Below are 12,175 nucleotides of genomic sequence, written 5' to 3' on the forward strand. Positions count from 1 at the left end.
GGAATCTAGTTTCTTGACTGGACCCTGACTTATACAGATGATTTCTAGACAAGGGGGAAAATATCAACTTTACTGTATTAAAATCAGAAGTCAAAGGCCCTGTTTTATAAATTTTTGCATACCCACAAGACTGAATGATGACTTATACAAATATTCAGTAAAGAGTTGAGTAATGGATATTGAATGAATCAATGTGCCCACAAAAGATATCCATGTCCTAATCCATGGAACCGGGGGCGGGGGGAGGATCTTGGCAGAAGAAATTAAGAATTTTGAGATGAGGTAATTATCCTAGATTATCCAGGTGTTCTCTGAATGCACACACATGTAATATCCTTATAAGAGGGATGCAAAAGAAGATTTGATAGAGAAAAAGGTGATGTGAAGATGGAGCAAAGGGAAATAATAAGATGCTGGCCTGGAAGACTGGGGTGATGCAGTTGTAAGCCAAGGACTGCTGGCAGCCACTGGAAGCTGGAAGAGACATGGAGCAGATTCTCCTCTAGAGCCTCCAGAAGTGTAACGGAGTAAGTTTCTGTTGTTTTAAGCCATCAAGTTTGTGATCTTTGTTACAGCAGCCACAGGAAGCTAATACATGAATACTGAATTGGATTACATTGACGTGGGAGATGACTTTCCTAAGGAAATTAGTTCTTCTAGTGTCACATCCACGTGGCTTAACCAGACAGGTCAGTGTCCTGTCTGTTTTGGGTCCATAGAGGGGCCCTTATTTTCAACCCTCTGATTTATTTACTAGAATAACATACCCACTACCTAAAAGGATTTGAGGTTGCCTATAGTAAAAGACAGCTCTAAGTAAATGTAAAACGAGAAGGAAAGGACTGAAGTCACATTATAGTAGTGGTTATTCATTCATACATTTATTCAATCTTACACTCATTTAAAATATTCTAGGGACTTCTCTGGTGGTGCAGTAGTTAGGAATCCGCCTGCCAATGCAGGGAACATGGGTTCGAGCCCTGGTCTGGGAAGATCCCACATGCCTTGGAGCAACTAAGCCCGTGCGCCACAACTACTGAGCCTGCGTTCTAGAGCCTGTGTGCCACAACTACTGAAGCCCACGTGCCTAGGGCCCGTGCTCCTCAACAAGAGAGGCCACCGCAGTGAGAAGCCTGTGCACCACAATGAAGAGTATCCCCTGCTCGCCACAACTATAGAAAGCCTGCGTGCAGCAACAAAGACCCAACACAGCCAAAAATTAAAAAAATTAAAAATTAAAAATATATAAAAGAAAAAAAATATTCTACTCACCAAATAACATACCCAGCACTGTTCTTGATTTAATAAAGATGCTCCTTATGATGCAGGGTCAAGAAATTAAAAAATTTTGACAGTAAAATGCACCTAAGCAGCTTGGTGTTTGGGTTCAGCATGGCTAAGAAATTGGATTCTAGGCCAAGCACCAGACTGTCTGTGTTCTAGCCCCCTACTCTGCTGCTGTAACCGAGTGAATAGGCTCATTGCCTGCTGAGCAGAGAAAGACCAAATACTGAGGCAATAGTCTTTTGCAGAGAGAAAAGTCTTTATGGCACAGTAACCAAGCAAGCAGAGAGGAGACAAAGGTCAGATCTGTCTCTCCAATCTGAGGTTCAGTCAAACTTTTATGAGGTAGGGGAGGAGGGTTGGTCTGGGGAAGTGCTGGTGGCTCAGGTTTTGATTGGAAGGCTTTGGAACTTGGCCATTTACAGTAAGGTGTGGTAAAGGGGACTTCAGCACCAGATCTTCCTGGACAATAACACTTTGCTTCTGAAAGGGTTCCAGGGTTCAGGTTCCAGTCATGTCCTGGTCCTCCGTTTCCATTGGGGGCAGTTAATTGAGGTCAAAATTTTCTCCTCTGCTCATGCATTGGCTATATGACTTGAGGTTTTCTTCTGTTGTCTCTGAAAAACAACTCACTATCTTATTAGAAGCAGGATAGGGCCAGTTTGGGCTGGTTCTGTGGTTACACTACGTGTTGTGCTACTGGGCCTCCGTTTTTTCCAATAGCCTGGGTACCTAAATGACTGCATGGACAAAGGCTATTTACCTGCTCAGTACTGTTACATAACACACAAAGAAATTTCTATTGTGTATGAGCCTCACATATTTTGGGGTCTGTCTGTTGTAGCAGCTGGCCTGTCCCAATTCATAACATTCTACGGCAATAGACTTATCATTTATTGAGGATAGAGTGTGCACTGCTGATTTCAGTGGAGGGCCAAAGGAATATGACTTATAAGAATATGTATTTGGTCTTCCTCCTGCTTCTGGCACAGAGCTCCTAAAACCCTTGGAATTTCCTAAATAAGTGCAGTGGGAGAATTTTTTGTCATAATATTTTGTCTTTTGTCCTTGGTTTCTGAAACAGCTTCAGAGCCATAATGGCAAAAAGAGTGTTTTGTTATTTATTCATAACAAACCTGTTTCAATCACAGTTGCTTTGTGTTAATGAGGTGGCTTTTGGAAAGTTCCAAAGGATGGGGGCTGGTTACCAGGGGAACCAATCACTGATTAGAGCGTTGGAACTTTCAGCTCCCTTTGGGAAGGGGCGAGGGGCTGGAGGTTGAGTTCAATCATCAATGGCCAATGATTCAATCAATCATGCCTACGTAACATAGCTTCCTTAAAAACCCAAAAGGACATGGTTCAGGAGGTACTGGGAGAGTGGCGTGCTCTGAGAGGGCATGGAAGCTCCACCCCCATTCCTACGTATCTTACCCTTAGCATCTCTCCCATCTGGCTGTTCCTGAGTTCTATCCTTTTATAATAAACTGATAATCTAGTAAGTAAATGTTTTCCTGAGTTATGTGAGCCACTCTAGCAAATTAATTGAAACTGAGGAGGAGAATTTATAGTTCACTGGTCAGAAGTGCAAGAGACAACCTGGACTTTTGATTGGCATCTGAAGTTGGGGTAGTGGGCAGTCTTGTGGACTGAGCCCTTAACCTTTGGGATCTGACATAATCTCCAGGTAGATAGTGTAAAATTGAGTTAAACTGTAATACACCCAGCTGACATCACAGAATTGCTTGAATGTGTGGAAAATACCCACACATCTGGTGTGAGAAGTGCAGTAGTTTTGTAGTAGAGTAGTGTAAGCAGTAAAGGAAACACAGGAGGAAGTGAATTTTCCCATTGCATTAAGCCATTTTGATGTAGAGCAGGGCTAGGCAACCCCTCAGGCCAAATCCCGCCTGCCATCTGTTTTTTTGTTTCTTTTAAATTAAATTGTATTTTTTGAATAAATATTATAAACACATGGTAGAACCTTTAAAAGGTAAAAATGAATATGCCTTTGAAAGTAATTCCCCCTCTTTTCATTCCCCAGTTATCCATTTTCCCTCCTTAGATGCAGCTACTATTACCAGTGGATTCTTGTTATCTTCCAGAGATATTGAGATTGTGTGTATAAGTGTGTGTATTGCTTTATACGAGGTCATGAAGATTTATCCCTGTGTTGTCTTCTAAGAGTTTTATAGTTTTAGCTCCCATGTTTAGGTCTTTGATCTGCGTTGAGTTGATTTTTATATATGGTGTGAGGTAAGGGTCCAACTTTATTCTTCTGCATGTGAATATCCAGTTGAACCAGCACCATTTGTTGAAGACTACTTTTTCCTCAGTGAATGGTCTTGGTATCCTTGTCAAAAATCAACTGACCATAGATGTATGAATTTATTTCTGGGCTGTCAGTTCTTTTATCTCTCTGTCTATCCTTATGTTAGTAACACACAGTCTTCATTACTGTAGCTTTGTAGTGAATTTTGAAAGCAGAACTATGAGTCCTCCAACTTTGTTCCTTTTCATAATTATTTTGGCTATTCAGAATCCTTTGCAATTCCATATGAATTTTAAGATCAGCTTATTCATTTCTATAAAAAAGGCAGTTGGAATTTTGATAGGAATTGCATTGAATTGTAGACGAATTTGGGGAGTATTGACATCTTAACAACATTAAGTCTTCCAATCCATGAACACAGGATGTCTTTCCATTTATTTAGGTTTTAATTTCTTTCAACGATGTTTTCTAGTTTTTAGCATACAAATCGTGTACTACTTTTGTTAAATTTACTCCTCTGTATTTTATCCTTTTTGTTGCTTTTGTGAATGGAATTGTTTTCTTAATTTCATTTTCATTTTTGGATTGTTCATTGCTAAGTGTTTAGAAATACAACCGATTTTTGTATATTGGTCGTGTATCCTGCAACTTTGCTGAACTAGTTTATTAGCTCTACTAGTTTTTTGGGTGGCAGATGCCTGATTCTTGATAGACACATGGCTGTTCATGGTGTAGACCACACTTCCAGCCTTTCTTGGAGCTTGCTATGGCCCAAGGATTAAGTTCTGGTCACTGAATGTGAATGAAAGTGATGTGTGCAACTCCTAGTTGTGCTGGCCCTTTCTCCTTTCCTACTCTCTCTCTCTTTTTTAAATAAACAAACAAATAAATAAATAAATATATTTTGGCTGCATTGGGTTTTTGTTGCTGTGTGTGGGCTTTGTCTAGTTGTGGCAAGTGGGGGCTACTCTTTGTTGTGGTGTGCGAGCTTCTCATTGCAGTGGCTTTTCTTGTGGAACAGAGGCTCTAGGCACGTGGGCTTCAGTAGTTGTGGCTCATGGGCTCTAGAGTGCGGGCTCAGTAGTTGTGGTGCATGGGTTTAGTTTCTTGGCAGCATGTGGGATCTTCCCAGACCAGGGCTCGAACCCGTGTCCCCTGCATTGACAGGCGGTTCTTAACCACTGTGCCACCAGGGAAGTCCCTCGTACTCTCTTTTGACTGGAAGGGAGTCAGCCATTGTGGCCTGTCCTGCAAAGATCTGTGATGTGTTTTTGTAGATAGAGTTTTACTGGAACATAGGCACCTTCATTCATTTATGTATTGTCTACGGCTACTTTCATGCTATGATGGCAGTGTTAAGTATTTGTGACAGAGACCCTATGTCCTGCACAGCCTGAGCTATTTACTATCTGGCCCATTACTGGGAAAAGTTTGCCCATGTCTGGCTTAGAGGACCTCTCGATAGTAGTATTTTATGATCCCATCTTTCTAGAATTGGTTTTATAGTCACTGTTATTTGAAGCATCGCTGTCTTTGGTTTTACTTATATTAATTTCTGTCGCAGGCTGGCTGCTTGCTTCTTCTCTCCAGCAAGAGATCTCTTGGCAGCAACAGCAGCTCTCGGATCATCATGAACTTTCTGATCATGAAGAGTAGTCTAGGTTTTATTAGACTGATCATTCTCTCTCCTTCTCTCTTTTCTGTAATTTGCCTTCCTGTTCTTGAATTTTTTGCTTAGAATTTTTTTGCTTCCTCTGTAGCTAAGAGATTCTGCTCTTCTCCTGTTCATTCATGCTTTTTTTTTTTTTTTTTTTGACAGCTTGTGGAATCTTAGTTCCCTGCCCAGGGATTGAACCTGGCTCACGGCAGTGAAAGTGCCAAGTCCTAACCACTGGACTACCAGGGAAATCCCCCATTCATTCTTTCTCAAGCCAGCTTCTCCTGCCAAGCTCCTTTCTCTGCTGATGCGGTACTTAAAGGTGTCTGCTCTACGCTGCAAGGTTCTGCATTTCTGCTCCACCATCTCTGTGGCAGAATATAGCTCTTGTCAGGCTTACACCTCATCACTCGGTTTGATTAAAAATGGTCACTTTTTCAAGTACAGGACTCTTTAAAAAATTGAGTGTAACTTACATGCAAAAAATACTCTGATATTAAATGTCCAGTTTGATGAATTTTGACAATGTATGCACCTGTGTAGCCACCACTCAAAACAACATAGAGAACATTCTGTCTTGCGGCTTTTCCCAGTCAATTCCCACCTCTGCTCCCCAGAGGCAACCACTGTTCTGATTTCTGTCACCACAGATTAATCTTGCCTGTTCTTGGACTTCACATAATCAAAACCATGCAGGAAGTGCTCTTTTGTGTCTGATTTTTTTTTTCACTCAGCATAGCATAATGTTTTTGAGATGTATCCTTGGTGCCCGTATAAGATTGTTCCTTTTTTATCACTGAGTGGTATCCTACTGTGTGGATAGAGCAGATTGGTTATCCATTCTCCTGTTTATGAACATTTGAGTTTTTCCCAGCTCAAGTACAGTATTTTTTTTTTTTTTTTTTTTTTTTTTTTGCGGTATGCGGGCCTCTCACTGTTGTGGCCTCTCCCGTTGCGGAGCACAGGCTCCGGACGCGCAGGCCTAGCGGCCATGGCTCACGGGCTTAGTTGCTCCGCGGCATGTGGGATCTTCCCGGACCAGGGCACGAACCCGTGTCTCCTACATCGGCAGGCGGATTCTCAACCACTGCGCCACCAGGGAAGCCCAAGTACAGTATTTTTTAACCAGAATTTTGTTCATGGCCTTTTCCAGGTTTAAGGCATTGTTATCCTGTCATTGTCAGCTGTATAATGCAATTATCCAAAATTTCAATTTCTTTCTTTTTCAGAAGTCAGAGCTTCTGGTTGTCAATCCTGGCTGATCACTAGAATCACCTGGGGAGTTGTAAATCCTAACAATCAGGCCACAACTAAGACCCATTAAGTGACGCTCTCTGGAAGTGGGTGGGGCCTAGAGTCCGAGGTTTTAGAGCCCCCTGTTATTGCACCATTTGGCCAGTAGGGGGCGCTCATTCACGAAGTCTTCTGGAGTCGGCGGAAGGTTTGGAATGTTGCTCTTATCTGAAGCTTCCCATGATAACTGCTCCGTGTTCTTCTTAAATCCGATATTTTTCTTCTCTAGAATTTGAAGGCATTCAGACTTCATCTTCTTTCTAATCGGTTTTGTTTCTTTAAGGGCTTTTTTTTTTTTTTTTTTTTTTTTTTTTTAATTGCAGTACGCGGGCCTCTCACTGCTGTGACCTCTCCCGTTGCGGAGCACAGGCTCCGGACGCGCAGGCTCAGCGGCCATGGCTCACGGGCCCAGCCGCTCCGCGGCATGTGGGATCTTCCCGGACCGGGGCACGAACCCGTATCCCCTGCATCGGCAGGCGGATTCTCAACCACTGCGCCACCAGGGAAGCCCTTTAAGGGCTTTTCTTTTCCTTCCTAAACTTATACCAAATTTCGTGTTACAAGCTTCCCCTATCTCCTTTACATTCTCTTTTCCCTCAGCTCCTCCTCCCCCACCCGTCCACCCCACCCCTTCCACCCCCCACCCCAGCCCACAGACCAGCAGATTTTACCCCCTGCATTTGGTCCAGATCCTCAAGCCTTCTAGAAGAGTGCATTGTAAAGCCCAGGCACCTCTTCAGGTGAATTCTCCTTTTGTACATTATTTTCTTCAAAAGAGATCATAGCTGTTTTGCTCTTTTGGTCATAAATTGACGTTTTGAAAGAACTTATTTTATTATTAAGAAAAAGATTTCTGAGGAGCCCGTTGTTCAGTCCTCTGATATCTTCTACTCTTGACGGAAAAGAAAGTTCCCTGGAAGAAAATGGCAAATGCACCAATTCCCAATAAAGCATAATAATTATAGGCTCCCAGGTGCCTGGTGAAAACCACGGGTTCTAGATCAAAAACAGTTGCCCTCTCCTTGGCTGTCAGGCCGGGACAGTTTGCAAATTCTGAAGCACTAATATCCTTCAGCTTCAGCTTGTAGGCAATCAGACTGCTGGCCTCTTCTGATAGGTGGAACCTCTTCTGGCTCATTCATTTCAGGTCTGGTTCTGCTTTCTCTGGCAGCGTCTTGTCACTTCTCTGCTGGGCCACGACGCTCATGTCCTTATTCACCGTTGTCTTCAGTTCCAGTGTCTTCTGGGCTTTGTTGCTTGCCTCTGCATGGATCTTTGGAGCAGCCAGTGGGACACATTTCTCCACCGCACGTGTGTCAGTGTCTGTCTGTACCTGACCCAGAGGGCAGCGCCTCCAAGCGTGAGTACCCTCCTGGCTGGGGATCTGGAGCAGTGAGTTTCCAGGGTCAAGTAACAAGGGCAGGAGGAGGACTGGGGAGATTCCAGTGCTGGACTAGGGCGAGCAGTGGGCATGTCAGCCCCAGGTGCTGGCACTAAGGGAGTGCATGGTCTGTGGAGATTTGTTGTTGTAATTCTACCTTGTGTTGATTTAGGTGGTCTAGCTTGAATATATAATAGGGACTGTTTTCCTTGTTTAATGACTGCCCACTTTAACTTTTCTACCTGTGACTTCTTTCTTAGATCATAGCAAGGTTGCAAAATGTAAAATTGATGAGACAGATGTAGAGAATTTTTGAAACAATGATAAAACCTAATAGCTTGTCTGCTTTTTATTGTAAAACCTTACACTGGCAATCCTAAACAATACTAGTGGTAAAATGTACCCCTCCCCAAATCTTTTGTTACAATTGCTTTGGTCATTGTTGAATTTCAGTAAAAAAGCCATGTGCTTCAAATTAGCACATTTTTATTATTTATGCTTTATAGTCTACATGGAAGCTAATTTGGAGAACTCTCAATTGATATAGTAGGAAACCTCCCCCTTGACCCAACACACACCATATAAACTCAGTTACATAGCTTCATTAGGAAAGTAGGGACTTAGAGGTTTGAAATCCTTCAGGCTCACTTCAGGTGTATTGTGTCTCCAGCCCCAGCTGTACTGTGTATTCCTGCATTTAACTAGTGAATATGAAATAAACAATGATGGCATAGTGGTTGTAAAAATTATAAAACAGAACTGGTATAATTTTAATTCTGTCAGTCTTTATGTGATCAATTAAAGTTTTTATTTTGTGTTTAAAATTTTAAATGGCAAATTGAGCGTAAACTGCAAGGTGTGTGTGTCTCTGTGTGTGTGTGTGTGCATGCGTATATGTATATATTCTTTGGTCAACACAAAATTTCGTACATGAAATACTTTGCTTGATTGAATATTTTAAAATTTTGAACTTATTCTTCTTAATAGCTATTTTAAAACTGAAGAATGAGTCAAGAAAATGATTACTGATTATTACTGGAAATAATTTTGTTTATGGAGAAGGGGGTATTAAAATGATCACCTGGGGTATGAAATGGGGCAGTGAACACAGAGGCAGGAGTCCTCTGCCGGGTCATCACGGGAAACCTGCTACACCAGATCTTCTGTTCTGACTTTCCCTTTTGGGTGGCTGAATTTCACCTTTGAGACTTTTCCTCAGGAGGGCTTCTGATAACAATAGTCCTTGAGCATGTACAAAACTGTTTGTGCTGAGTATAAATGTCTTGGGTAATGTTTGCTTTTTCCTGCATTTTGAGGCCTCACTGGCTCCACTTTCATCCAACACTGACTATAGGTGTAGGGTCATGTGAGCCCTGCCATATTTCTGATGTGATGTGATCTGTTTGTCTGTTGGTTCAAAGGATTTTTTTTTTTTTTTTTGGTTTAAAGGATTCTTATCTTTGAAGTCCCACAAATTTGCCAGCATTGGAAGTGTTCACCATTTATATCCCCTTTTAATGGGACCTGGCCTTTCTACTTGTCTCATGTGTTTTCTCATTGCCAGAAGCTGTGTCAGGATTCTGTTGTTGTTTTTTAAAAAAATATTTATTTTATTCATTTCTTTTTATTTATTTGGTTGCACTGGGTCTTAGTTGCAGCTCGAGGGCTCCTCAGTTGTGGCTTGCCGGCTCCTTAGTTGTGGCTTTCAAACTCTTAGTTTCAGCATGTGTGTGGGATCTAGTTCCCTGACCAGGTATTGAACCCGGGCCCTCTGCATTGGGAGTGCAGAGTCTTAACCACTGCACCACCAGGGAAGTCCCAGGATTCTGTTTTTAAGTCCGTCTTTGGATTTGCTTCCTTAGGGATGCCAATAACATATATATATGTGTGTGTGTATGTATATATATATATATTTATATATATGTATATTCTGTCTTGCCCATTTGCCATGTATATTATTTCCTTTTAAGCCTGTTTAAGTATTTTCATTTCATCTTTCTCACTCTTCAGAGACCGGTCCTTTAAACCCCCTTCTGTGTGTCTCAGCCTCTCTTTTCCCTGTGATACTTTCCAATTTCATCTTCTCTTCTGTGTTGCTTTAATTTTCTTTCTTTCACTTATTTCCTGGGTTTTGCCAGTTCACATTTTGCTCCTTTTTTATGCAGTGCTCATACATCTTTTTACTCTCATCCTGGGGCTCTGGTTTCATGGATGAGTTGTTTTTTTAAAAATTGAAAATGAAATATCTGATGGGATTTTTTCACCTGCTTTCTGGTAACAATTTTCTAAGTGTTTTTCAGTGTTCATGTTTGTCCTGCTTTTTTCCTCCCTTTTTCATCTGGTATCTTTGCACAGGTTCCTCTTTGATTGTTCATCTTTGGCAGAGGTGAGTTTTCAGGTCGAGCTGGGGCCCTTTCCAGCCAGCAGGAATTTTCCTAATGGCCTGGGGTTATTATCATTAAAAAAATTTTTTTTTATTTTTGGCTGCATTGGGTCTTTGTTGCTGAGCGCGGGCTTTTCTCTGGTTGTGGCGAGTGGGGGCTACTCTTCGTTGCAGTGTGCAGTCTTCTCATTCCGGTGACTTCTCTTGTTGTGGAGCACAGGCTCTAGTCGTGCGGGCTTCAGTAGTTGTGGCACATAGGCTCAGTAGTTGTGGCTCACAGGCTCTAGAGTGCAGGCTCAGTAGTTGTGGAGCATGGGCTTAGTTGCTCCGCGGCATGTGGGATTTTCCTGGACCAGGGCTCAAACCCATGTCCCCTGCATTGGCAGGTGGATTCTTAACCACTGCGCCACCAGGGAAGTCCTAGCCTGGGGTTATTGTAGCCTTTACTTTTCCCCAAGTGGTAGAAGCAGGCAGCCATGGGGATATGCACAATGCAAAGCCATGGGTATTGGCAAAAACAACAAAGTAAGGCTCTCCAAAAATTCTCTCCTCTGTAAAAGCAATGAGAAAACTGGCCAAAATGGTCAGAGTTAACTTTTCCAAACTCTGGAAATTAACCAAAGGCTTGCAGCAATTCAGGAAGCGTTTATGCAAGAAAAATGGCTAAATCTCAGTAAGAATAGTGAGGGTTTTTTTTCTGTGTGTGTGGTGAAATACGTAACATCAAATTTACTGCCGTAACCATTTTTAACTGTACAGTTAAGTGGTATTAAATACTTACACATTGTTGTGCAGCCATTGTCACAATTCATCACCATATTTCTTTTCATCTTGTAAAACTGAAGCTCTATACTTTTTAAACAATAACTCCCCATTCTTCACTCTTCCCACCCTAGGACCACCATTGCAATTTCTGTCTTTATGAATTTGACTACTCTGAGTACCTCATACAAGTGGAATCATACAGTATTTGTCTTTCGTGACTGGCTTATTTCACTTAGCAAAATGTGCTCAATATTCAGCCATGTTGTAGCATTTTGGAGAATTTACTTTCTTTTTAAGGCTGAATAATATTCCATTGTATATGTATATGACATTTTGCTTATCCATTCGTCAGCTGTGGACACTTAGTTGCTTCCATGTTTTAGCTGTTGTGAATAATACTGCTGTGAACATAGGTGTACAAATATCTCTTTGAGCCCCTGCCATAAATTCTTTGGGGGTATATACCTGGGAGTGGGATTGTTGGATCATATAGTAATTCTATTTCTAATTTTTTGAGGAACTGCTATACTGTTTTCCACAGTGGCTGAACCATTTTACATTCCCACCAAAAAGGCACAAGTTTTCCAGTTTATCCACCTCATCACCAACATTTGTTGTTTTTAGTTTTTTTGATTGTAGCCATCCTAATGGGTATAAGGTAGTACCTCATTGTGGTTTTGATTTGCATTTCCTTAATGACTGAGTGATGTTGAGCATTTTTCCTGTGCTTATTGGCCATTTGTTTATCTTCTTTGGAGGAATATCCAAGTCCTTTGCCCGTTCTTGAATTAGGTTGTTTTTTGGTTGAGTTTTAGATGTTCTATGCATATTCTGCATATTAATCCCTTAGATACATAATTTGCAAATATTTTCTCCCATTCTGTGTGTTGCCTTTTAACTCTGTGGATAGTGTCTCTTGATGCACAAAATTTTAAAAATTTTCATGAAGTCTAATTTGTCTTTCTTTTGTTACCCGTGCCTTTGGTGTCATATCCAAGAAATCATTGCCAAATCCAATGTTGTGAAGTTTTGTCCAATTTTTTTCTAAGAGTTTTATTGTTTCATGTCTTATATTTAGGTCTTTGACCCATTTTGAGTTAATTTTTGTCTATGGTGTGAGGTAAGGGCCCAACTTCATTC

The 12,175-nt window shown here is 41.5% G+C and overlaps 1 long non-coding RNA gene across 2 annotated transcripts in view; it reads left to right on the forward strand.

The window, feature by feature from the left end:
* LOC136792007 (uncharacterized) overlaps window positions 1–12,175 on the forward strand; it is a 125,922-nt gene that overhangs the window by 40,752 nt on the left and 72,995 nt on the right. The window contains exon 5 of one of the 2 annotated variants that reach the window (XR_010835066.1): window positions 7,738–7,866. The exons of the other annotated variant lie outside the window; for it this stretch is intronic. This is a non-coding gene — a long non-coding RNA (uncharacterized lncRNA). The remainder of the gene's footprint in view (window positions 1–7,737; window positions 7,867–12,175) is intronic. 2 annotated transcript variants of the gene reach the window in all.

The sequence above is a fragment of the Kogia breviceps genome, chromosome 10, assembly GCF_026419965.1.
Source record: "Kogia breviceps isolate mKogBre1 chromosome 10, mKogBre1 haplotype 1, whole genome shotgun sequence".
Lineage (NCBI taxonomy): Eukaryota > Metazoa > Chordata > Mammalia > Artiodactyla > Physeteridae > Kogia > Kogia breviceps.